Genomic DNA, 7,246 nt, shown 5'->3' with positions numbered 1-7,246 from the left:
TCTGAATGGCACAGAAAGTCAGAGGAAGGTGGAGCTCACTGTCTGCCTGGCCGCTGAAGCTGGGGTGTCCATCTTTTGTCCATGCTTTTGTGGCTCTCAGACTGAGAGACTCAGGCTGGAGTCTGTGTGGTCGCGCCTCTGGCTCTCAGGCCTTTGAACTACGCCCCTGGCTGTCCTGGGCCTCTGGTAGCAGTGAGCAGAGGACTTCTCAGCCTCCATAATCATGTGAGCTGATCCCTTAGAATAAATCTCTTCTAGATATGCGAGTTCAGACGATTAAGCTCATGAACTCATCCTTGAGAACGTGCAACACACTGTATGGCTGAATATCAGTACCGTCATCTTCGAGAGATTCCCCTTGACCATCTGGGGACCATGGGGACACTCAGCCCTGAGGGGTGCAGCCCGAACCTCACTCAGACCGCGCAGGGTGGATGTAGACATGAGTGCTGATGCAGACGCGGCTGGAGGGTCTGTGTGAATAGTTCTGTTCATTGCTTGGAGGACCCTGACTGAAACAGTCTCTCGTCTCCATGGTTACATCAGCATCCTTATATTTTCCATCCCAGGGGACTGTTAGGCTTAGGTCACCCAAGGGGACAAGGGGCCACAGGGTGTGAACCTCTGACTTTGTCTTGCCATTGGCAAACGCTGGGAGGGCTGAGCAGGGCTGACCACTGACAGCTCCTGGAGGACTAGGACACCCCTGGCCCAAAGGTGGGCATGGCTCTGGGGCCTCAGTGGTCATGTTTCCCACTCGGGCCACTGAACACCCCAAACTCCTTGCAAATGGTGCTCAGGGTAACACACAGGTCCCTTGATGGCTCACGTGCTGGCCACCCACTCAGAAAGGACAAAAGTATCTTTAAAAAATTTTCACACTCTAACCAGATGTGGTGGCTCATGCCTGTAAATCATGGCACTCTGGGGGGCTGAGGCGGTGGATTGCCTCAGCTCAGGAGTTGGAGACCAGCCTGAGCAAGAGCAAGACCCCATGTCTAGAAATAGGCAGGCATTGTGGAGGGTGCCTGTGGTCCAGCTACGTGGGAGGCTGAGGCAGGAGGATGACTTGAGACTAAGAGTTTGAGGTTGCTGTGAGCTGTGATGGTGCCTGATGTCACCATGGCCCTCAACCCAGGGCACCTGAATGAGACCATTGCAAAAAAATTCCCACTCACGTGATGTTAAAATTATTCAGAGCTTTGCTTCATTATTCTGAAAGCATTTAAGGACTCTGAGGCACCTACGAGTCATAATTAGGAGCCCTTTGGGGACCTTGATAGTCCTTCTTTTTGTCTAAATAAACTTTATGCGGCTATTGGGGCCCTGAGCATTTGTGGCTCATGCTTTTTAGCTGAGGAGCTTTAATCTTTGCATTATGGTTTCTTCACCTATGAAATGGGACTAATAGCGTCTATCCTGATGGGGCTCCTGGGAGGATTAACTGAGATGGCCCAGTGACAGCAAAGTGCCTGCTCTGCTGCTGACTCCGGCTTTCAGGGCTGGGCGTCTGCGTGATGCAGGCGTGAGTGGGGCTGACAGATCAGGCTACATTATGCTGTTGTGGGAATCAGCCAAATCTTTGGGCAAGTATGTTCACCAATGTGGGAAGGAGAATAAAACAAAGTGTGTGTGACGAGAGAACACCTTAAAGATTTAGGTAAATGATCCAAAATACATAATTGGGTCTCTCTCACCTTTTCTCCTCCATGAGAGGGACCCACTCCTTTTGGAAATGTTCTAAATTTTCTCTTTGTTCTTCCTAAACAAAATCTGTCTTTGTTAAGTGAAATCTCTCTTTGTTACCAGGAAAATATGTATCTATAGTATATAATTGGGATTTGGGGTATGTGCACATTATGATTTAGGGGAGAAAGGTTTGAATTTTAGTGCAGTTTCCTTTAGAGCAGCAGTCTGTGGGCTATAAGGTTGACCGGATCCTGGGCTTTACTCTGCTCTTGGTTCGTGGCTGGCTGAATCCAAGTCCATTGAAACCTCTGCTGGACAGAGACTGCTAAAGGAAGGGAAGAAGCCAACCGTGGGGGTTGAGTAGTGTCCCCTCGGAACTCACGTGTCGAAGCCCTAACTCTCCACAGCTCAGAGTGCATTTGCACCTAACAGTGTGTTTGCAGATAGGACACATAAGGAGGTAAGTTAAAGTGAGGGTTTTATGGTGGCCGTAATCCTGCTAGTGTCCTCATAAGATGAGGACATTGGGACAGACAGACCAAAAGACATCAGGGACCCCAGGGCTGTGCAGGCACAGAGGAGGGGCCCATGAGGGGCAGCGACGGAGCAGCCATCTGTGGGGCAAGTGGAGAGGCCACAGCAGCAGCCACACCTACCAGCACCTTGATCCTGGACTTCTAGTCTCCAGAAGTGTGGAGAAATACATTTCTGTTTAACCCGTCCAGTCTGCGTGTCCTGCTGTGACGGCCCCCACCGGGGGTCTGGTGGCAGCGCTGAGAGGCAGAGTCTGCAGAGATTTCCGTTTACAGAGCAGTGGCTTTTGTTAGGCCGGTAAATCCCGGCAAAGCAGCACCTTCCAGGATTCAGGGACAGGATAAACGGTCAAGTAGATAAAAGTAAATCAAAGGAGAAGAAATCAGCACCACTTCTGCCCGGAAGCCCAGCCAGGCAAGCTTGGGGACAGCTGCAGCCTGGGCTCTCACTTGAGAGGAGCACCTGCAGATTATTCGCCTTCCCTGATCTGTGCTGAGAGCAGGAGAAGGGTCAGCATGATTTAAGGCCTATTTTCAAAGTATGAAGGATCTTTTTTCAGCTCTTACCAGAGAGCAGACAAAGGAAACGGGCTTCACCTGTAACAACAGGGGTTCGTGTTAGACGGGGAGAGATTTCTCAGGCAGGGAGACTGAAGACACTTGAGTGAGTTACGGCGTCTCCCTACCTGGAGATCTTCAGAGTGAGATATACTTCCCGGTGACAGGGGCAGTCGGGCGGGAGTGGGGCTGGGGCTCCTAGCGGGAGACAGAGAAATGGACTTCAGTGCCCTTTGAAGGTGGAGTCTGGCCTTGTGAGTCTGGAATAAAGTAAGATGGGGAAATTTATGGTTTTGACATCTATCATGTGAATAAATCTGAGCCTCTGCTGGAGTTCCAGGAGAAAGAAGATTCCGGAAGTCTGCTCTGGCTTGATCACTCTATCAGTCAGGGTTTCAGCAGGAAACAGATTCAATGCGGGATGCCTGAGAGGGGTTTCATAAAGAAACTATTTACAAGGACGTGGGGGAGACGTGCAGAGATGACAAAGCACAGAGCGGAACGCCAGAGCTCTCACTACCCCACGCCCGAAGAAATGAGGAGGGGGCACCTATCAGAAACTGGGCCCAGATTCCAGCACAGAGAGCCATCTTACAGGAGCTGGGACCTTGTGTTGGGTGAGGCCAACGACCAGAGGGAGCCCTGGAGAGAGTTGAGGAAGTACCAGGGGTCTTCAAAAAGATGGTAGGAAATGTGTGTACTGAAGCCACTATGCCTGGGTTTCAAAAATATTTTTTGGACCAATATAAACTCATATTAACTTGTTATAATATGTCTGAAAGGATTTAGTGTGAGGCACTAAGAGAAATAAGGCAAGGTATGAAAAGAGCCTCTATCAGAGCAACAGGAATTCTAACACGGATTCTGCTAAAATCGAGGCAAGAACAAACGTCAAATGTGTGGTGAAGCTGGAAGAATGATGACAACCGTGATGCTTTGAAGAAAACTTTATGGGAACCATGATCCAAAGAAATGAGCCGTTTACAAACGGATAACTGTTTTTAAGAAGGGATGAGATGACTGGAGGATGAAGCTCATAGACCATCTACACCAACGTGTGAGGGAAACATTCTTGTTCATTCTCCAATGGAGGGGGAATGATGATTGCAGTATAAACAGTAGCCACCATGTCTCAGTCGGTTCAGCTTGTGTAATTCTGCCCGAAAAAGTTGAGCAGACTCTCCCTTTGGTGCTCAGAGGACCTGCTGACGAGAGCAGAGCTTTCAGTGTCAATTTCAAACAAGTGCAATCAAGATCCTGAAGTATTTCTGTGAAGAACAAGAGATAAAACACAGCTTTCCCAGTATGGCGTGAAGACAAAACAGAATCAAGAGCAATGGCTACCAAGAGGTGGGCCTGGTCCAGGGAGGACAAAGTGGACTTCAAGGCCCAAGGGCAAGGGCAGTGTTTATGAGGATGCTCACGGCATTTTGCTTGTTGACTTTCTGGAACACCAAAGAACAATAGCACCTACTTCTTATGAAGGTCATTAGGCAACCACCTCACAGTCCTGATTTGGCTCCTACTTCTTTTTGTTTCCTAATTCTAAAAAATCTATAGGCTCGGCACCTGTGGCTCAAGCGGCTAAGGCGCCAGCCACATACACATAAGGTGGCAGGTTCGAATCCCCAGCCCGGGCCCACCAAACAACAATGATGGCTGCAACCAAAAAATGGCCAGGCGTTGTGGCGGGTGCCTGTGGTCCCAGCTACTTGGGAGGCTGAGGCAGGAGACTCGCTTGAGCCCAGGAGTTGGAGGTTGCTGTAAGCTGTGATGCCACGGCACTCTACTCAGGGGGACAGCTTGAGGCTCTGTCTCAAAAAAAAAAAAAAAATCTATAAAGGGCACCCATTTTTCTTCAGTTAATACAGGCAGTCTTTGGGTTACAAACGAGATAGGTTCTATAGGTTCTATTATTAAGATGAATGTGTATGTAAGTCAGAACAGGCACATCTACCTACTACCTGCAGTAGCCTCCACTCTTAAGTGCAAGTCGTATGTCTGTCGGATGTTTGTAACTTGAGGACTTACTGTCATAGCCTCTGTTCCTAAGTGCGAGTTGTGCATAAGTCAGACTGCCTGTAATGTAAAGAAGACTGCGGGGATGTGGTTAAACTCCCAGTTCTTGAGGGTAGACTAAGTAACTGGTTACCATTGCCTACAAAAATGTTTTGAACTTTATGGAGCTTACATTGAGAAAGGAAGTTTGTATTTTTAATTTTTACCTTTTAATACCATTTTCCATGAACATGTTGAAGTCCCCTCATCAATACTGTGATATCCCTCTCCCTCCTCCCACCCATCTATGATCAGGGCTTCCAATCCACTGATCTCAACAGAAAGGCCCAGGTCCAGGAAGCCCACTGACAGGTTCACACAGGTCAGTCTCCGGAGCAGAGAGCAGTTTGGAAAAGGGGGAAGAGCAGGTCTGGAAGGGCTAATAGAACACTCGCGCCTTCACAGCACACAGGGCCTTCTGTGTGCCCAGCGTCATTCTGGGCACTGAGAAGAGGGCGGCACGCCAGCTTCTATTTGAAGCTAATCGCAATTCACACTTGCACTCCAGCCCCCAAAACTTTAAGTGTTGACTGGGTCCACTCTGTAATCCCAGCACTCTGGAAGGCTGAGGTGGGATGATGGCTTGAGATTAGAAGTTCAAGACCACCCAGAGCACCCAGAGCAAGAGTGAGACGCTGTCTCTACTACAAGAAAAACTAGCTGGGCATTGTGGCGGGCTCCTATAAACTTAGGTACTAGGGAGGCTGAGGTAGGAGGATCACTTGAGCCCAGGAGTTTGAGGTTGCTGTGAGCTATGATGCCACTGTACGCTACACAGGGCGACAGAGCGAGATTCTATCTCAAAAATACAGAGGCTCTTTATATTTGCACTTTAAGGTCATACATAGGTAGTTACTAAGATAAGTAAGGAAGGGAAGTTACTGAGACTCTGCCTCTGTAACAGGGACAGGGCTGCTCTCTCTCATAGGCTGTATGTGAGTGTGTGGAAAGCACCAGAAGGGCGTGTTGCAGGAAGGGAGGCTCGCTCAGTGCTGCTGGCCTGATCACTGTCACTGTCATCATCAGCATGATGCGAATACCTTCCAGCCAGTCTCTGGAACTCTTCCTGATGCTTGAAGACCGGACTGTGTGTTTCCTCCTTGTGGCTCACCCTTCACTTCCTTCTCCCTCCAGCCTTGTCGGTTGCCAGATGACCCGGGACATGGTGTCTTCCTGGTTCTCACAAGGCCCAGTGCAATTACTTGGTTGTGTGACTGTTTCCTCTGCTGGACCCTGCACTCTCCTGGGTGATCTCAGATCCATCCCCTTCACCAGCCCCAAGTTGTACTACATAAGAGTCATTTAATAATATTTATTGAGTTTGTTTTGAATGTCTGTACACAATGAGCATTTGCAGTTCTATAAAAAAGAGTGTGGCCTTTTTCATAGGAAAGCTATAATCCAATTTTAGCCCAGGAATATGGCAGCGAGGGGAGAGGGGGGAGGATGGGTGGTCGGAGGGTGATTGGTGGGATCACAGCTATGGTTCATCCTATAAGGGTACATATGAATCTCTCTAAATGTAGAATATAAATGTCTTAACACAATAACTAAGAAAAAGACATGAAGGCTATGTCAACCAGTTGGATGAAAGTATTTCAAATTGTATACAGAACATTGGTTATTTGATGACATTAAGGAAATATTGTTAATATTTTGAGGTATAAAATGGTATTTTGAATGTTTTATGAAATAATTCATATCTTGCAGAGATATGTTCTGAAAATATATGGAAGAAATGATATGATCGCTGAGATTTGCCTCAAAATAATCTGGGGGTGGTCAGGAAGTGGCCAGGGCATACATAGAAGGGCCATAGACGGGTGTGGGAGCAGTGTCCATCTGGCACCCTAGGTGCCAGATTGCAAGTGTTGGACGGTGAGTACATATGAATCTGTCCACCAATTCTAATTTGTACATGTATAGTATTTTCCAAGAATAAACGAATTTAATGTGATAGGAGAAAAAATGTGATTTTTATTTGCTTTCCTAGGAGTCCCCATCAGAAGACTTAAATCCATACTGAATGTGTCAGGTGAAAAGCGATTGTACAAAGTGGTTGTGTGTTTCAGGGATGAACCAGAAGTTGAACCCTTCATTCCCCATAGGTCAGGAGAAGCCCTGGTTCTCCCCATGGCCTGCAGAACTTCACCGTCCAGCTGTGTTCTTGTGGCCAAAAAGCCAGGACTCGCAGGGTTGAAACAGTCTCCTGGGCTGCTTTCCTCTTAAGAACGGATTTCCTGGGTGGCACCTGTGGCTCAGTGAGTAGGGCGCTGGCACCATATACCGAGGGTGGCAGATTCAAACCTGTCCCTGCCCAAACTGCGACAAAAAAATAGCCAGGCGTTGTGGCAACGCTTGTGGTCCCAGCTACTCGGGAGGCTGAGGCCAGAGATTCACTTAAGCCC

The sequence above is a fragment of the Otolemur garnettii genome, unplaced genomic scaffold, assembly GCF_000181295.1.
Source record: "Otolemur garnettii isolate 467f Iridium unplaced genomic scaffold, OtoGar3 scaffold00066, whole genome shotgun sequence".
Classification (NCBI taxonomy): domain Eukaryota; kingdom Metazoa; phylum Chordata; class Mammalia; order Primates; family Galagidae; genus Otolemur; species Otolemur garnettii.
This window is presented reverse-complemented; position numbering follows the sequence as displayed.